At 38.4% G+C, this 20000-nt stretch overlaps 1 protein-coding gene and 1 long non-coding RNA gene across 2 annotated transcripts in view; both read right to left on the reverse strand.

Moving 5' to 3' along the window:
• LOC144976291 (uncharacterized) overlaps positions 1–981 on the reverse strand; it is a 4864-nt gene extending 3883 nt beyond the window's left edge. The window contains exon 1 of the long non-coding RNA XR_013646085.1: positions 525–981. This is a non-coding gene — a long non-coding RNA (uncharacterized LOC144976291). The remainder of the gene's footprint in view (positions 1–524) is intronic.
• Positions 1–20000, reverse strand: part of LOC144977647 (uncharacterized) — a 439534-nt gene that overhangs the window by 341649 nt on the left and 77885 nt on the right. The gene's annotated exons all lie outside the window — the stretch shown is intronic.

Raw genomic sequence — 20000 nt, forward strand, 5'->3', positions numbered from 1 at the left:
GAGAGAGAGAGAGAACGAAAACTCAGACAGGCAGAGAGAGAGAGAGAGAGAGAGAGAGAGAGAGAGAGAACGAAAACTCAGACAGGCAGAGAGAGAGAGAGAGAGAGAGAGAGAGAGAGAGAGAGAGAGAGAGGGAACTCAGACAGGCACAGAAGAGAGAGAGAGAGTGAGAGAGAGAGAGGCAGAGAGTGAGAGAGAGAACTCAGACAGGCAGAGAAAGATAGATAGAGGGAGAGAGAGAGAGAGAGAGAGAGAGAGAGAGAGAGAAGAGGAGTTGCAGTTAACGAGGTGTAACTTGGTAAGAGGCGGAGACGCCGATAGCGACAGAGAAAATATAGGGTTTGGAAGAGTGAAAAAATTGGTGAGAAGGTAAAAGAAAAATGTTTTTAACCCCCCCCAACCCCCACACACCCCCATTAGTAATAAAAATGACCGTACAAACCCCACTTAACCCCCCCCCCCCCCCCCCCCCCCCCCCCCCCCCCCCCCCCCCCCCAAATAAAAAAAAAAAAAATAATACAAACCCCAAAGATGGAATTGGGAAGGGGACGGGGGCGGATGTGGAGCCACTCTAATTCTTCCACTGGCTTCCGGTTCCAGGGAGGCCCAAAAGCCACAGCGACAGGCTCTCTGTCACAGCCACCCATGACCCGGCACGACATCCCATTTCCGACAAAGACAGAAAGGCAAGGAACCCGCCATCTGATTGGAACTCTCTATAATTGAAATACATCGGAGGCTATCCCCTAAAAAAAAAGAAAAAGAATTCCCCCCGCAAAAACATGTTCTCTACCGTTTAAAAAAAGAAAAAAATCTTCTTTTCTATTTTCCTCCCTTTCTTTGCGCCATGTTTTCTTCTACTTAAAGCAGAATTTAAAATAAGATAATAATTTTCAAAAAACAAAAACAAAAAAAACAACAAAAAAAAAAAACAAAACAAAAACAAACAAACAAACAAACAAAACGAACAAACAAACCCCCCAAAACCAAAAACAAAAAAAAAAAAACAAATAGCGTTAAATTTACACAAAGATAGTTTTGTGCGCTGGTTACAACTTCTTTGACAGAAACGGTGATTTTTTTGTTTTTGTTGATTATTTTGGAGGGTTTTTAAAAGGGAGGTGGGAATGGGGAGGGGGGGGGGTTGTCCTTTAATTAAAGGCATAGGTACTGTCATTAGACATAGAGATACTAGGCTGCTAAAAGATGTGGACTGTAAAGCGTAAAGAACAAAAAAAAAAATGAATTTATCAGCTTTGAAGAAGAACAATATTATAACAAAACACGGAGCGTTTCGGGCACAAAACCCTTCTTCAAGATCCTTTTTCGTCTTGCGGATAAGAAATTAGATGCCAAATAAATTTCTCTGCTATCTGTCTAGATTTCAAGTGATGCATAAACGTTTTTATTGTTTTGTTATTGGCTGAAGATGGGGTTGCAGCCCGAAACGTTATGTCTTTGATATTCTTTATATTTTTCGAACCTGTTGTAATCATTTTTGTTCGTTGCCTTTTACCATCAATAAACACTATTGATAGAATTCAATGACCTTTTGAGCAATATCCACTAAACGTGCTCAAAGCATTTTACAAGGGGTCCCTGGCCAACAGCATAATTTAACATTTAGGACGTGACATGACCGACGCCTGTTAGGTGATATTACATTTTTTTCGGACAGAAACAACGCTGTTAACGGTCAGGTACTCATTTTACACCTGAGTACGCACGGTGAGAGAATGTGAGTAAAGAGCCTTCTCCAAGGACTCAATAAATCGCCGAGCGAGGCTCGAACTCAGGACCTTCCGATCTCAAAGCGAGTGTCATACCACTAGACCACATAGCCTCACTTTGACATTGATTCGTTTAGTCTGGACTGACGGTTTTGGTCGTGACCGAGCTGCCTGAAATTCCAAAGAGATTTTTAAGGTCAATGTTCTCTTGGAATTCATCCTTCATGAATGGCAGCAGCCTCTTATGGTTTTTCACACTACTATGTTATGACGATCGACCAATTCTGCAAAGTCCGGTCCGCACTCGTACACCGTCGCAAACCCGCCGGTATATATATATATATATATATATATATATATATATATATATATATATAGAGAGAGAGAGAGAGAGAGAGAGAGAGAGACTGTTCCTAAACACTATTCATTCATCCTGTTTTGTTGATAAAGGGGAAACCCGAAACGTCCATTTTATCTGTTTTCGTATATTAATTTGAAGCTTATAATATTCAATTTCACATTGTTATTTATTTCTTCGGGCTTCGAGCAGCAACAATTTACATTATGAAGTAAATACAGAATTATTCTAAATGATAAAAAGGACGCTCTGTGAGAGTAGGCCGTAAGGTCTTGATTAAAAAATTGGGTCATCAACGAATTTGGCATTATCAAAAACAGGAATTCACGGCAAGAGATAATGACGTCATGACTTATTGCAGTCTACCCAAAATGCTGCCCTACTATGCCAAAAAATAAAAAATAAACCCAAAACAATTTAAACAATTTGGCCAGAAAATAGTACTTAAAATATCGATCGATTAAAATTATTCTCGTCTTAACAAAACTCTAAAACCTGGAACTTGAATGAAGTCTCAGGTTTGAGATTTTTTATGAAGCTGAGGGTCATTTTATTTTCATCGATATTTGAAGAATGAAAATTCTGGCCAAATTTGTATAAATTTGATTTGATTTTTTTTTCAGCTTACGGTAGAATGACTGTTGACGATGTTATCATACATTGCTCGCGTCGTCGTGGGATGCTTAGGTAAGGATAAATTAAAGAAAAAGATAATAATATTATAGTAAATCTCCAAAAAATTAAGAACAGCGAAAAGATACGTTAAGAAGATTACCTATTCTGATAAAAATTCAGAAGGACACTGACTTGCTACGAGAGAGACACTTCAGATAATCCAAGTGAAAAGTACTAGACATTGTATATACTATATAGATAGAATGCGCTTGGCTTAGAAGTTCATAACATTGCCATCCGGAAGTATAACGGACCAACACACAAAACTGTGTGTAACCATGAACGTTTATAGATAGTTCGAAGATGACGTCATTCATGCCTTTGTTATTGCTTTTTGCCATCCGCGTTTATGAGTACTTCTCACTAAACTGTCGGAACCAGACTATAAAAGTTCATGGTTACACACAGTTTTGTGTGTTGGTCCGCTATACTTCCGGATGGCAATGTTATGAGCTTCTAAGCCAAGCGCATACTATCTATAGTCAGGTTAATACAGTTCAGTGAGCACTACTCATAAACGCGGATGGCAAAAAAAAAATAACAAAGACACGAGTGACGTCATCTTCGAACTATCTCTAGATAGAATGAAGTTGACTTCACTCAGGTCTATGTTATTGGGTTTTTTTGCCATCCGCGTTTATGAGTAATTCTCACTAAACTGTATTAACCAGACTATAAAAGTTCATGGTTACACAGACTTTGTGTGTTGGTCCGTTATACTTCCGGATGGCAATGTTGTGAGCTTCTAAGCCAAGTGCATACCATCTATAGTCGAGGTCGACTGATTTTTTTTTTTTTTAGGATGGTTTTTTTTCCTTGTATTTTTCTTTCTTTCCTGCTTTTTCTGGCACCTTTCATACACACTGACTTGTTCAGTTCTTAATTTTATATAATATTATGGAAAGATCTTATTTAACGTGATCTAATTATAGAATTATTTTTAAAATATAAACTGAAACTTGAGGGTGGTTTGAAATGAATTTAAAGTCAATCCATTATCCACAAACGGATAGTTTCGGCATAAGATGTTCATATCAGCAACATGTTGGTCATTTTATTGGCAAAAATAATAATGTGATCCAATCCCATCATGCTTTCTACAAAAGTACTATAAATTGAACCAATGGTATCATTTCTTTCATCAGTACATTCAATTGGCCCTAGGGGGTAGAGGGGGGGGGGAGGGGGGGGGGAGGGGGGTATTTTAACCCTTCCTTACCACCTATGGGAAATTCGTCACATTCGTTACGATGCAACCGACAGTTTTCTCATTCTGATTTCTCTTGTACATCACAAACTGTAAAGAAATGCTTTGATGACAGCTATAAATACTAAACACTGTGTTGTAGACATCATTTTGTTGAACAACATTCTGTATAGAATGCACTTGTTACTTTTTTTGTTTGAGTAAGAAAAGTCTATTTTGTGTCGGGTGGGTGTGAATTTTTGGGGGAGATTCTAAAAATAACTGGTAAGAGAGTTAATTAAGATTTTGCACCGAATTCAAATGTCGCTTTGTCTCATGCTGCTTCAATCAGATATCAGCCATTTTTAACGGAAATGCGAATATCGCCTCAGCACTGAATGAGTTAAGATATCAAGTTACTAAACTAAGCAAAGAATTTAAACGTCACAAAATAAAGACGATAATTTATTTCTTTTCTCCCTCTATCTAATTTCTTTTCCTATTGAAGCAAATCTGTCTTTGTGTGTGTGTGTGTGGGGGGGGGGGGGGGGGGGGATTAAGAACATTATTCGTCATTGTGCAATGTAATACAATGAGGTATTCAAGTTTACCACCCCCCCCCCCCACCCTTTCCAACACCAGCGATAAACAACGAACCAGGTGGCAATAAGGATTTGGAGGAGATGAAAACAAAATCACACCTTTTGTTGACAACCACTGTCTCACGGTTCTAGACTCTCGAAATCGTGGGATTCTCTAACACGTGTAAGAAGTAAGAACTCATTTATCACGATCACTCAACACCAATGTCCTGGAACAGACGATAAAGGTGTAGAAGGGGAGAGAATTTGAGGATAAAACGAATCGTTTTATAACTCTCTAGACGTGTGACTAACGAGATACAAATCAAGCTGTATGACCCATATCATCTTAACACGGACGGAGTGATATGATTGCTCAATGCTGAATGGGAGCGATATATATTCATGTGTTCGTCCAACCAGGTCATCAATCACATGATTTTGTTACTGTCCAACGATTGGATATTTCTTAACAAACAGAATAATATGGCCAATCGTGATGTTAGGGATTTGAAAAGCTATGAACACTTTTCACTAAGTGGGTCACTTTGAGCACATTTTGCAATGTGACCAATGACCTCAAGCACATGGAAAGGGAATATAGATCATGCCCCTTCACAGTGAAAAACATGAAACTTGAATTATTGTTGGTAAACTGTAGCCATAATACTTAGAACGCAAAATATTTGATCATTGTAACAGTATGAAATCAAGCCCATAATTGGATTCAATAGTCTGATGTCACGTCGCCCAGCAACGGCGGCCATCGTGGTTCTAAACAAAGAAAATCCGTACTTTTTATTCTTCATGCTGGCTAGAACTTTTCATTATGTCATGTGATCAGAATGTGTAAAAGTCAAAACATGATCAGATTTTGAATGTTTTTTTTCTCTTCTGGATACGCTTTTATGCTCGTCGGAGAAATATTATGTCATAAGGACGTCCGCCATTTGTTCCGATAGTTTAGAGCCAGTTACTAATTTACCATGCGTCATTACGAGAGAAGTGACGTCACGACTGTTGAAGCGTATTGCGATCGGGTTATCAAACCCACAAATAAGTACACATTGGGTGAGACCCATCACTAATATCATTCCCAAAGTGAGTACTAAACTCATAGAAGCTGTGGATGGAATGAAGGAATTATTCAACAGAATTGAATAGGTATTCATTTTTTTAAAAAAAGGAATAAAATATTCAACACTTAGCATTTAATTTCGAGTTCGAGATCCTCAATCCAACATTTTAAACAATCAAAGGTAATGCTTCATGTAAAACCCAAATAGATAGGAGAAAATTTCTCTACGCGCCCAGTCAGTGTAAACAACCAGTGGCAGTAAGCCGAAAAAGGGTTTTGATTCCGAAACGTCTCGTTCTAAGCATCTACTTGTTATTTTTTATTTTAAAGTTGTTATTACATAATGCATATTCAATATTGATACAATGCTAGTTTTGAAAATAAAATTGATATCGCTGTTTTACACAAACAGTGGCAGTAACCGTAGCCATCGTTATGTTATAGCCTGATACTGAATCCCAAAAGGACTGGCATTTTGTCGTCATTATTTGGTTTTTGCATCGCCTAGTGAGTTGTCGTTAGTAGAGCTCATGGAAACAAGTTATTTCATTGGTTGAATTATTGAATACAACTCACGATTTGTTTTCTTTTGTGGCCAAAGACTGGCATTTTCACGTCATTTTTTGGTCAGTGTCAGGCTATAATTTTACGATGGCTACGTAGTAAGTCCGAAGAAGGGTTTTGAACCCGAAACGTCTTGTTCTAAGCATTTATTTACTTGTTCTTTTTATTTTGAAGTTGTTCCATTCATTTTTTGTCGACGCCAATATTTATGTAGATACATCGCTAGTTTTAAAAATGGTATCGCTGTTTGACAAGTCTGTCTACGAGAGATATCATCGTCGCCCCTTCCTGTGTTATCTGTAACTGTAAAATGGTTTCCAATGTATCTCATTGTAGGACGCATTTTATACATTTAAGGGCTAGATAACCCACACCGGAGACTGACTCCGACGACCCGGTGTACCACGCCAGAATAACTCTACCAAAAAAAAGACTAGAGTTAAATTGACGTACGCGAGGCATACTCTAAAGATAGTCTCGCGGCCGCAAGGCTAACTCTAGAGTCTGTCTCGCGTACGCCAATTTAACTCTAGATACTTTTTTTGAAACCATCCTAAAATTTGACTTTTCCTTATTAACGACAAAATAATTTTCTTTTAATTTAAAAAAGTACAAAACAACAGCGTCACAAAGTAAGAGATGAATTCACAGTATTTCCAAAAAATATAAAAAAATAAAAACATCTAGTGCTGACACGGTAGTTTCGGTGTACCACGCGAGAATGACTCTACCAAAAAAAGACTAGATTTAAATCGGCGTACGCGAGGCACACTCTAGAGTTAGTCTCGCGGCCGCGAGGCTAACCCTAGAATCTGTCTCGCGTACGCCAATTTAACTCTAAAGTCTTTTTGGCGATAGAGTCATTCTGTCGTGCTACACCGGCACTGCCGTCCTCTGCCGTCTTCCGGATAAAGACGTCGGACACGGACAAAATTATACTAAGAATAAAGAGAAGAGTCGCTAGACCTACCCATACCAAGAACTCGAAAGCACCCACAGCCGGACTCGAACCTATCCCCCCCCCCCCTCACCCCCAATCCGTGTAAGTACAGTGTCATGTCCACTCGGCCTTCTTACCCCGCCCCCAAGAACAAAACAAAAACAAACAACAACAATGAGTTATAAACAGCTATATCACTACATCAATCAGAGCCTAGACTGTATTAAAATTCTTCCTTTTTTTTCATTGAAATATGAACTTAGTTATTCATTTAGTGAATGAATATGAACATCCCATCCAATCCAACTTAATCCCTCAGAATCTTCTATCTCGTCTTTATTTATAGCAACGCAAAGGAACGCCAATCGTTACGGCAACTTGAATACAAACAAGTGCAGGCACCTGGGTGGACAAAAATCTCTTGTTATATTATTCATGTTTTTCTCACGTTCCATATTCAATCACTCCAAAATGCTGATTTAAATTTAATATCTTTAAAGCGTCTTTCTGCTGTATAAAAAAACTTGAAGTTTAAGATAATGTTGACTCTCTCTCTCTCTCTGTCTCTCTCTCTGTCTCTCTCTCTGTCTCTCTCTCTCTCTATCTATCTATCTCTCTCTCTCTCTTTCTTTCTTTTATTCTCTCTCTCTCTCTCTCTCTCTCTCTCTCTCTCGCTTCTTTTTATCGTTCTCTCTATTTCTTTCTTTCTTTCTCCTTCTATCTGTCTTTCTTTCTTTCTTTCTCCTTCTATCTCTCTCTCTCTCTCTCTCTCTCTCTCTCTCTCTCCCTCTCCCTCTCTTTCTTTCTTCCTCTATCATCATCCGCCAAAGCGATATGATTCTGTTTTTAGCCCTGTAACAGCTCGTCCTAACATTCGTAAGATCAGACTGAAGAGGCAGGGAAGATACACGCGTTCCAAATGTCACCTTTGCCTGGAGTGCATCAAACACATCGACATATATACAAATAGTTCAAAGACAAGAGGCTCGGGATATAACATTTGTGACCCATCGTCTCAAACGGTATTATGTCGGAAAGAACCAGATCCTTAAAATCCGAATTAAATGTTAAACTGGTCAAAAATATAAATGTTGGCGTCAACACCCTAAAATATGGTTCCATTCTCATCAATAAAACAAACAAACTCAATACAAGTCTGATATTTCTGGCTATAAATTCAATTTTCAACATCTTAACCAACCAGACTTAATACCGTTTTGAGGCGAAGGGTCACATTTATATTTCAACTATAGTCATCGTCTTTGTCTGCTTCTGATAGGATTCAATTGTCTGATGTCACGCCGCCCGGCAACGGCGGCCATCTTGGTTCTAAACAAAGAATATCATTACTTTTTATTCTTCATGCTGGCTAGAACTTTTTCATATGTCTTGTAATCAGAATGTATAAAAGTCCAAACATAATCAGATTTATAATGTTTTTTTTTCTCCTCTGGATACGCTTTTATGCCCGTCGGAGAAGAAATATTTCATAAGGGCGTCCGCCATTGTTCAGATAGTTTAGAACCAGTTACTAAGTTACCATGCGTCATTACGAGGGAAGTGACGTCATAACTGTTGAAGCGTATTTGACATGTTCGGACACTTGCTCTTTTATTGTCTGAAATTCCTTGCACCGTTGAGCATGTGACCCTTCCTAAGACCTAACATTACGATAATACCTGCTTATCGTGAATTCGGGAATCCGGGAACCAATTAATTATTAATAATAATTAAAACACAGCCAATAATCCGTGGCAGAGATAACAGGAAATCGCAGGGGCTGTAAACATGGCAATCAACGACACGGGAAAGAATGAAAACGGATGACTCCATTACGCCATCAATAATAAACCCGGAAACAAGCGGCGGGTGGAATCGGTACAGTGACATTAAGTCATCCAGGTGTGGCGCACGTCATTATAAAATTGTCTCTCTCTCTCGCCCAGCCGCCCGCCCCATTCGCCAACGTAACATAATAATCGCAGTCAGTGAGTACACGCAATTTAGTCTTGAGACAATGGGTCGTTATCGTTAGAGTGAGTAACAGATTGAACTATAAAAGAGAAGGATGTTTATACTCTTGATTCAATCAATGATTGACCTTCTGATTGGCAAGTGTCAATCCAGGGTCAATCCAACCTTACAATAACCAAAGATTCATAAATTCAGTAACATTCATAGCAATATAATAATATTGCTTGTGTCTCGTCTTCTATGTTAAATTTTGTTGATGCTTATGATGGACCCCTTGTAAAGCGATTTGAGCACGTTTAGTGGATGTTGCGCTATATTCATAAAATCAGTAACATTCATAACAATAAAATATTGCTTGTGTCTCGTCTTCTATGTTAAATTTTGTTGATGCTTATGATGGACCCCTTGTAAAGCGATTTGAGCACGTTTAGTGGATGTTGCGCTATATTCATAAAATCAGTAACATTCATAACAATAAAATATTGCTTGTGTCTCGTCTTCTATGTTAAATTTTGTAGATGCCTAAGATGGACCCCTTGTAAAGCGATTTGAGCACGTTTAGTGGATGTTGCGCTATATTCATAAAATCAGTAACATTCATAACAATAAAATATTGCTTGTGTCTCGTCTTCTATGTTAAATTTTGTAGATGCCTAAGATGGACCCCTTGTAAAGCGATTTGAGCACGTTTAGTGGATGTTGCGCTATATTCATAAAATCAGTAACATTCATAACAATAAAATATTGCTTGTGTCTCGTCTTCTATGTTAAATTTTGTAGATGCCTAAGATGGACCCCTTGTAAAGCGATTTGAGCACGTTTAGTGGATGTTGCGCTATAATATAAATGCTCCATTTTTCTTTTTCTTTTTTTTTTTTTTTTGTTTTTTGTTTTGTTTTTGTTTTTGTTTTGTCAATATGCAATAAATTCATTCTCAGGTCTGTCTGTACCTGACACACCTACCCACCCTCACGCCCTCCACCCCCCCCCCCCCCCCCCCCCCCCCCCCCATAGAAGATACATAATAGTATAAATGCCGAAAAAAAGGATCAGGACTGAATGTCATCGATAGAACGTCTGTATGTCGGACGCTTTGCCGTGACCTTAACCAGTTCATATCCGACCTCTGGAAACTGGAAAGACACCTATTTCAAAATTTAGCCAGAAAACTCGTCCTTCAAATATCGATCGATTTGAATTGCATGACTCTTGTCTGGACCGAAAAAAAAACAAACCCACCTCTCATACCTAGGAATGCGTGAAGTATTTCTTAAAGTCCCAGGTTTGAGAGGGTTTTTTTGTTGTTGCCAAGGTGAAGGTCATTTAAATAGATCGATATACTTTGAAGGACGAGTTTTCTGGCCACAATTTTTAAATACGTGTCTTTCCAAAGTACGCAAGTTAACTGGTTGACATATTATTATGATATGTTTGATGTCACGTGGCCCTGCATGCATACAACTATTTCCAGGTAATGAAATTTAGACATGAAGAGTGCTGAATGCTCACGTCTGTTGGGAAATACTCTTATCTGCCGGAGGCGGGGACGATGTGATGATGTCAATTATTGACGGAAATGATGGATAAAGGCCAGACCTGATAATATGTGATCCCTCGTCTCACAACGGTATTAAGTCGGGATGGACCAGATGCTAAAAAATCAAATTATAGTTAAACTGGTCAAAATTATGAAACGTTGGTATTTAGCATAGTAAAATATCATATTCCTTCTCCTCTATAAAGCATAATAAACTCAACTTATGCTTGATATTTCTGGCTACAAATTCCATTTTCAGTATGTTAATCATCCCGACTTAATACCGTTTTAGACGAGAGGTCTCATATCATTATGTTACCCGTCGTCCCGAAACGTGTATTATATCGGTATGTTCAGGATGAAGAAAGTTACCTACAATGTCAAAATTATGAGAATTTTCGACTTGATAACGTAGTTCAAGTCCTTGGAAAAGGCTCTTTACTCACATTATCTCACTCTATTCAGGTGTAAAATGAGTACCTGGCCGTTAACAACGTTGACTCTGTCGAAAAAAAAAGAAGTAATATCGCTAAAAAAGGCGTCATGTCTCGTTCTATGATATGTTACGTGTTGCTATTGCAACTCTCCTTCTCCGTGAGTTACATTGGCTTCCTGTGGAAAAAAAGAGTTGCCTATAAGATTTGTACTGTTGTCTACAAATCCTTGAGCACCAACAGTCCCTCCTATATTAAAGACCTTCTAAACATATATGTCCCCAATAGAAAACTTGAGGTCAAGCAGTGACCAATCAATCCTTGTCAAACCTAAGGCATTGCGTAAAATAGGTGAACAATCTTTTCAATTTTGATGACTAGGTTGGACGAAAACATGAATATAGATCGCTCCCATTGAATGCGTATCACGTTTCCATCAAACTTGTCTTGCTGTAATCTGCGAAGTGGTTTAAGCATTGCACTGTGACCAAGAAGGTCCTATGTTCGAGCCTCCTCTTCTTTTCTTGGGCAAGATTATCAACCCGCAATTGACCCAGTTTGGACAATAATAATATTGGGGATTCCGGTTGAAATCTGATGTTTGATGTACTACGTATAGATAGTATGCGTTTGGCTCAGAAGCTCATAACATTGCCATCCGGAAGTATAACGGACCAACACACAAAACTGTGTGTATCCATGGACGTTTATAGTCAGGTTAATACGGTTCAGTGAGCATTACTCATAAACGGGGATGGCAAAAAACAATAAAAAAGACCTGAGTGACGTCATCTTCGTTCTATCTATACTGCCGTATTCTAGAAAAACTTGACGCCACTCAGCTATTTCTAGACAGCCATTTTTATTTTATGAGTAGTTCTCACTAAATTATAACAATCAGACTTTTAACGTTTCAGCTTACACATGGTGGGTGTTGGTGTGTTATAATATAATAATAATAATAATAATAATAATAATAATAAAATAATAATAATAATAATAATAATAATAATAATAATAATAATAATAATAATAATAATAATAATAATAATAATAATAATAATAATAATAATAATAATAATACTTTATTGCATCCCAAAAAGGAAATTTTTTGTACAGACGTGTTATAATTTACACATAAGATAAAAATACAATGGAAATAGGATGTATATATATAAAAAAGGAGCAGCTCTATAACCAGAGCTGCGCTTTATAATATGAATAATTTCAACACTGTAAAATAGTTAAAACTGTCACTATAAATTGAAAATTGAAAAGATTGCAAAACAAATAAATTAATAAATTAATATTTATATTTTTAAAAAGTAAAAATGAGAAATAATTATATAAAATGATTATTGCTTGTTGTTATAAAGCCTAATACTGGACGGCAGAAAAGATTTTCGGTTTCTCTCTGTTTTCGTTGAAATAGAGAAAGGGCGACCACTTCTTTCTGACATAATAATTGATGGTCTTAGTGGATGATACTGGTCATTTAATATTTTAGTTATTTTAATTATACAAATTTCTCGTATAAAAGATCTACATCGTCAACATCATTTATATAGCTTTTAATGGATTTTTTAATATTTGAATTTATTTTGTTCCTTTCCACTGCTAAGCAATTGCCTCCCCAAGCTGTTATACAAAATGACAAAACACTTTCGATTACTGCTCTATAAAATAATGTGCAGAGGGTTTTATCTATTCTAAACTGAGAGAGTTTCGATAAAAAATATGTACGTCTGCACATCTTATGCCTAATTATTTTCAAGTGTTCATCCCACTTGAGCCTGTCATCAATCGTTACACCAAGGTATTTGTAGTGAGGAACTCGCTGGACGAATTGGTCCTTTAATTTTAACGGTTCTATCGGTTCCTTCACTCTCCTAAAGTCAATCACTAGCTCCTTTGTCTTGCTTATGTTAAGCTCTAGGTGGTGGGCATCACACCAAGACACAAATCTATCAATTTCTTGCCTATAAGCCACTTCGTTGCCATTTGTTATGAGGCCTTGAAGAGCGGTGTCATCTGCAAACTTTATTAAAGGTACACTCAGGTTTTGACTTCTACAGTCATTCGTGTATATTGTGAATAATACAGGAGACAATACACAACCTTGAGGAGCGCCAGTATTTGTAGTTATACAGGAAGATTTGTTTTGCCCTAATTGAACATATTGTGCTCTCTCCGTAAGAAATTCGAGCACCCAAGCAATTATATACTTGTTTAAATTCAGACTAGTCAATTTTTGAACAACCAACTGAGGTTGCATTGTATTGAACGCTGAAGAAAAATCTGCAAAAAGCAATCTGCAATAGCTCCTAGCGTGATCTAGATGCCTGTAGATGTTGTTTGTAAACAGCAAAATGGCATCCTCTACGCCACGTCCTGGTTTGTAAGCAAATTGATGACTATCACTCAATGGCATAAACTGATTCCTAATTTTAACAAGAACAAGTTTTTCTAAAGATTTCATGACTATTGAAGTCAGTGCAACAGGTCTGAGATCGTTCATAGTTTCAAGTTTTTCTTTTTTTTAGAACAGGAATAATTTTCGAAGTTTTCCAAATTTCAGGGATTGAAACGCATTGGAGGGACCAGTTAAAAATATGTGTATAAATGGGGGAAAGCTGGTGGGCACATTCTTTTAATAGTTTTCCTTTCAATCCATCCGGCCCAGCAGCCTTCCTCTCGTTTAGTTTCGAAAATACGAATCTCGTTTCCTCTTCACTGACCTCAACAGCCATTTCATCTTCCAAAGCCCTGTCTAATTTATGTTTTTCATTTTCAATATCAAATTTGTTTTATACCCAGCTGGCGGATGTTGTGAGTATTTTAAGTAAAGGCATATCATTTTCCTCAATATAAAACGCCCACGCATTTCTCACGCGCATAAGAAGGAAAGTGAAGATCATTGACATGTGTTATAAATATTATCCTTACTGTCATACTAATATATATATATATAATGCATCAACTCTTCAATCATGTGTGGACTATTTAAACGTGGCGTGACACTTCCGGCCTTTCTACCACACAGAAACAATACATACACAGGGTTTAAATTGGGTCAAGACGGTGGAAGGTCAAAGGGTCATCGCATGCCAAAAAAAAGAATGGCGGATGGCGGATGGATACAACAATAATAATATCATTGTTTTTATTTCTTTATTTCTCACTTGAGGAAGGACCTATTTTGTTTTTGATAGAGATGCCAAACCAAAACACTATTGGAATGTGTCAGACAGTGTCATAACGGCGAGAAAAGACGAGTAGAAGCGTCGCCATCGTTTAGTTATAGCCTGGCACTGAAACCCAAAAAGACTGTCAGGTTAATATAGTTTTCTGAGAATTACTCACAAACGCGGATGGCAAAAAACAATAACAAAGACCTGTGTGACGTCAACTTCATTCTATCTATAGATAGTATGCGCAAACCCCCCCCCCCCCAAAAAAAAAAAAAAAACATAACAAACATACCAAAAAACAAAACAAAAACAATAACAAAGACCCGAGTGACGTCAACGTCATTCTATCTATAGAGAAGCAGGCCACACATAAACAGTGACAGCGTGAGTTAGATATGTCGTGGCAGCGAGACCAGCGCCCATAGCACGGACCCATTATCTGATAATGAGGCCGAGAAATAGCCTTTGGAATGGCTTTAATTGGAACTCAAGTGGCCAGGGCAGTAGATTGTTTGGGGGGCAGTTTGGGGTGCTTTGATGATGGGGAGTGGGGGGAGGGGGTGGGGGGGTGGGGGTGGAATAGATGATGGCTTGGGGGGGGGGGGGGGGTGAGGAATAGATGATGGTTGGGGGGGGGGGAGTGGGTGAGATAGATGATGGTTGGGGGAGGGGGGAGGGGGTGGAATAGATGATGGTTGGGGGGGGGGGGAGTGGGTGGGATAGATGATGGTTGGGGGTTGGGGGAGGGGGAAGGGGGCGGGGGGGGGGGGGGGATTTAGGGTTTCTCACTGGACAATATTCATTATTGCTATGTGATAATTACTTTTAGGTAAAGTCAATGGTCGTGGCGTGGTGGTTATGGACAAAGTTTGTGGTTGATGACGTTTTTGGCAGCTATTGCATGAGGTCAGGTGACCTCCTTAGCCAATGAGAAATCGTCGAGGATCGAAGGTCGAATGTTGAACTTATAACCAAATGGTATGAGGCAAGTGTCAGTTTTGGTCAGTTATTAAGATACTAGATACATGAATTTAATTTCTTAAACGGTATAAAACGCGTACCATAATTTTCATATTTTTGATCAAGTAATAATGAAATTCGCTTTTAATTATTATTATTATTTTTCTTTTGGAGTTTGTTTCACCCGCGCATAAAACACAATTGAGGTTGTGAGTCACATATTACAACAGCTTTCTATGCTATACATAAACTTTAAAAAGCACAGTTGTATGAACTGTGTGCATTGCCAGGACAAATTATGGAACGGAGGTTGGGGTAGTAGATTGTTTGGGGGCAGTTTGGGTAGCTCAGATGGGGAGGGAGGGGGGAGTGGGGTTTGATAGATGATGGTTGTGGGGGGGGGGGGAGGGGGGGGGGGGTTGCAGGGGGGAGGAGGGTGAGGGAGGGGGGGGGGGAGAGGAGGAAATGTTCCCAGAATAAGTTGTTATTACATCGAACACGAACCAATAATATTTCCTTTAGATTTGAGAACTCAGACGACACTGACGTGACGACAATATTTATCGAGTTTGGTGGAATATCCTCGATCGAATTAGTATTAGAAATCGGTAAGGGGCTGGGAAGGGGGGGGGGGGGGGAATTGAACGCAGTGTTGTTCGGGATGAAGTATGAGGAGGGGGGGGGGGGGGGCGATTGATGATGAAGAGGGTGGGGAGGGGTAGAGAGTAATAAGTAGCTCATTAAATCAGCGACTGCCTTCCTCAAAGCCCCATGGGAGAGAGGTCATCTTGCACCAATCAGTCTAATTGTCTTCCGGCGTTTTTGGGGTGGGGGGCACGGCTGGGAAAGGAATCGAATTGTCGCTGGTATGACGAGTAACTGAATACCGATACTGTGAGAGTCGTTGACTTGCCCGGCCGGCCAAACAGAATATTTAATTTGATGAATAGCATATTGAATTTGGCACATTTGGGGATTGTGTTGGTACTTCTTGTCAGTGAGTGACCAGAAGTCGACGGACGAATCGGTTAAACTGATGACGATGATGAAGATGGTGATAATGATGATACTGGTGATGATGATGATGATGATGATGATGATGATGATGATGATGATGATGATGATGACGATGATGATGATGATGATGAGGATGATGACAATAATAATAACAATAAAAATAATCATGATAATGATAATAATAATAATAATAATAATAATAATAAGACGAGACAAAGCCAAGGCTCTGCCCCAGGGAAGCAACGCTGTCATATGGGACGATTCCAGGGAATTATTCGTCCTCAATTTCTAAAATCACTCATTAACCGGGAATCATGCAGGAAACGCAATCCAAAGACCCATTGCTGTCTTGAAGTCAATTTTTTTTTCTTAAATTATATGAGTAACCGAAATATGAAACACGGGATTGTATTAACTCATTCAACCCTAACACCGACTATATCCGTAGTACACCCGGGTTACTTTTACCCCATGCCTATTTATTACATTTTTATGAGACAAATTATTGGCGTAGTATCAAAGCTAATGGTCTTAATGTTTACATGTTAATGGTAGTTGAATAAAACTATCTATGTACATGCTCATTTTTAATACATTTTTTCCAATTTTGAAAAGTAGCAAAAATCTCTAGGATTGAGTGAGTTAACACGTTCAAGGTTGTTGTGCGGCTATGTGGTCAAGTGGTACGACAGTCGCTTTCGGATCGGAAGGTTCTATGGTTTGAGAAGTGTTCGGCGCATAGTTGAGTCCTTGGAAAAGGCTCTTTACTCACATACTCTCGCTGTACTCAGGTGTAAAATGAGTACCTGGTCGTCAACATCGTTGTCTCTGTCCAAAAAAATGTAATATCGCCTAACAGGCGTCATGTCTCGTTCTACATGTTCCCTAATGCTGTTGGTCAGGGACCCTTTGTAAAGAGCTTTGAGCACGTTTAGTGGATATTGCGCTATATAAAAGCTCATTAGTAGCGTTTGGCTACACCCCCAAATTCATTTCGCCAACCCAGCTTCGGAAGTCTTCCTCCGCCATATTAAGAACTGTTTCATAGTCACCTTCAAGATTAATAACTGGACAGTGGAGGACGATGTGATCGCTGGTCTCTGGGACTGCCTGACATTTCCGGTTGGCATCACTCACTGCCGTTTATCGTTTGTGAACACAAACAAAAATAACACATTACGATGACACCCCGACGCATAACACCGTTTGGAGACAATTTGTCACATATGTGTATATATATATAAATATATATATATATATATATATATATATATATATGAGTGTTTATGGGTTTTTTAAGGTCCGAGAGTGCTCGATAATTAGAGCATATAAAAATAAATTCACTCAATAAATAGACAAGAAAAGACTCCCAAATGAAAGGCAATTCTACAGACAATAAAGGCCAACTGAGGAGATGAAAGACATTGAAACGTTCGTTTGGGCTTTAAAATATGTGAGTGAATTTATTTATATATATAAACGCCACCAGTGAACACACGCAATACAAAAAAAAAAAAACACACACACACACAATACAATTACAATCTGAGCTCATTACAATAATTACACAGTCACTAATTCCTAATGAGGAGAGCGCACGTTTTAGCGAGCTGTGCAAACATTAATTGATATAGCGAGCTGTGCAAACATTAATTGATATAGCGAGCTGTACAAACATTAATTGATATAGAATAATGATGATTAGATGATGATATTATTATATCTAATAATAATGATGTATGTATGTAGTCGACGAGTCCTGGGAATATCATAGTAAAGGCATTATTCATAAGGAAACAGGTACAGTCGCACATACATGGCTGTGCTATGAAGGAAGTGTGACCCGTCACACCAGAATGGTATTAAGGCGGGATGACGATCACTTAGAGACTGAAAAATTATACTTTCGTAGACCAAAACAATTGATATAAAACTTGGGTTAAACATTATAAGTCGCGATAGGTCACATATATAAGTCTTATATATATATATATATATATATATATATATTATATATATATATATATATAATATATAGATAGATAATATATAGATAATATGCCTACTGACGACGTGGGAAGACCACAGAAACATGTATTTCGGCTATAATTAAGTGAGTGACTCCATTTATATATGTGTGTGTGTCGTGTGTGTGACACTCGCTTTCGGATCGGACGGTCCTGGGTTCCTACCTCGCTCGGAGCATAGAAGTTGAGTCCTTGGAAAAGGCACTTTCTTCACTCGCATTCTCTCAACATATTCAGATGTAAAAATGAGCTCTCGGCTCGGGTTAGGAAAAGAAGTACCTACCATTACGCCACATTCATCTCATGTTAAAGTTTACGAAGCCATTTTCAATGCTATGCTATTAGTTCGGCTTGTGGTATGACACTCGCTTTCGGATCGGAAGGTCCTGGTTTCGAGCCTCGCTCGGCGCATAGTTGAGTCTTTGGAAAAGGCTCTTTACTCACATTCTCTCACCGTACTCAGGTGTAAAATGAGTACCTGGCCGTCAACAGCGTTGTCTCTGTCCGAAATTAAATTGTAATATCGCCTAACAGGCGTCATGTCTCGTCCTACATATAAAGCGCTTTGAGCACGTTTTGTGGCTATTGATCTATTTAAAAGCTTAATTAAGAAATAAATTTTTCCTATGTCTTTTTGCCAACAATGGCGACCTTTACAAAAGTAATTTATTTTCTATTCAATCCAATTCAAGAACTATCTATCTATCTATTTGTATTATGGACGGTTTTAAGTTTTACTTTATCAATATTTCCCCTTGTTGATCTAATCCTCTTTAGTGATCTCTTCCGACTCATAAATTCTGTCGTCGTTATTTTTTCTGGGTTTTATTTTTGTTTTGTTTTAAAAGCCATTTGTAAATTAATTCAAAGTGCATCAATCTTTTGATCGCTGATATTTATTTCAAAAATGGAGATAATATTTTGTTAGATAGTCTAGTATTTTGTTCTTCCCCACTTTTCAACTCGCCTTAGATTCTCATTTTTAAAACTTTTACTTTCGGTCGTAAAATCATTGATCTTTGATGGATAGAGAATTTTCCAAATCTAATAAAAATTTTAAAAATTAAAAAATCCCTTTATTCATCCCCAAGGGGAAATTTGTCTATAGGGTCTGTGTCAAGGGAAGACTGGAATATCCCAGGCGTCAGCCGCAGAGCAGCGCCGCAAAGTGAGCTAGGGCGAGGTGAATTGCTCAAGGCCATACAACGTAGCGGCGGGTGATTGAACTCGGCACTCGGTACCTTTCGGGTAGGAAGCAAAGACCGTACCGATGAGTCACGCTGCTCCTTTTTCTATCTTCTTCTCAGACAATGTAAAGAAAAAATATAAAATAAAAAAATATTACAGATTTTAAAAACTAACTATATGAGATAAAGATCTTTAAGCTTGTGTATGAAACAGCTACCCTTGCATTGGACAGTAGTCTAACGTAAAGTACTTTCCGACAGTTATAAACAGATCCAGCTACCCAATCACTTCTAGATGGACATGGGGGTGGGGGAGGTCAAAAGAAATGTCGACTGCACCCGGGATCAAATCTTGGTCCCTTTACTTGTGAAGCGAACGCTCTACCAACTGGGCTTTTGAGACCCGGCCTGAGTTTAGTGAGAGCTAATCATTAAAATGTCTGTCTAAAAACAATAACAAAGAGTATAGTGACGTCAACGGCGTTCCTTCTATTTAATCTTATATAAAAGCAATGCCTTTTATCTTTGCCCTCCGCCATCTGTTTCCTCTGCGTCTTTCCA

The sequence above is a fragment of the Berghia stephanieae genome, chromosome 7, assembly GCF_034508935.2.
Source record: "Berghia stephanieae isolate SIO BIC M18660-M18661 chromosome 7, UCSD_Bste_1.3, whole genome shotgun sequence".
Taxonomy (NCBI): Eukaryota; Metazoa; Mollusca; class Gastropoda; order Nudibranchia; family Aeolidiidae; genus Berghia; species Berghia stephanieae.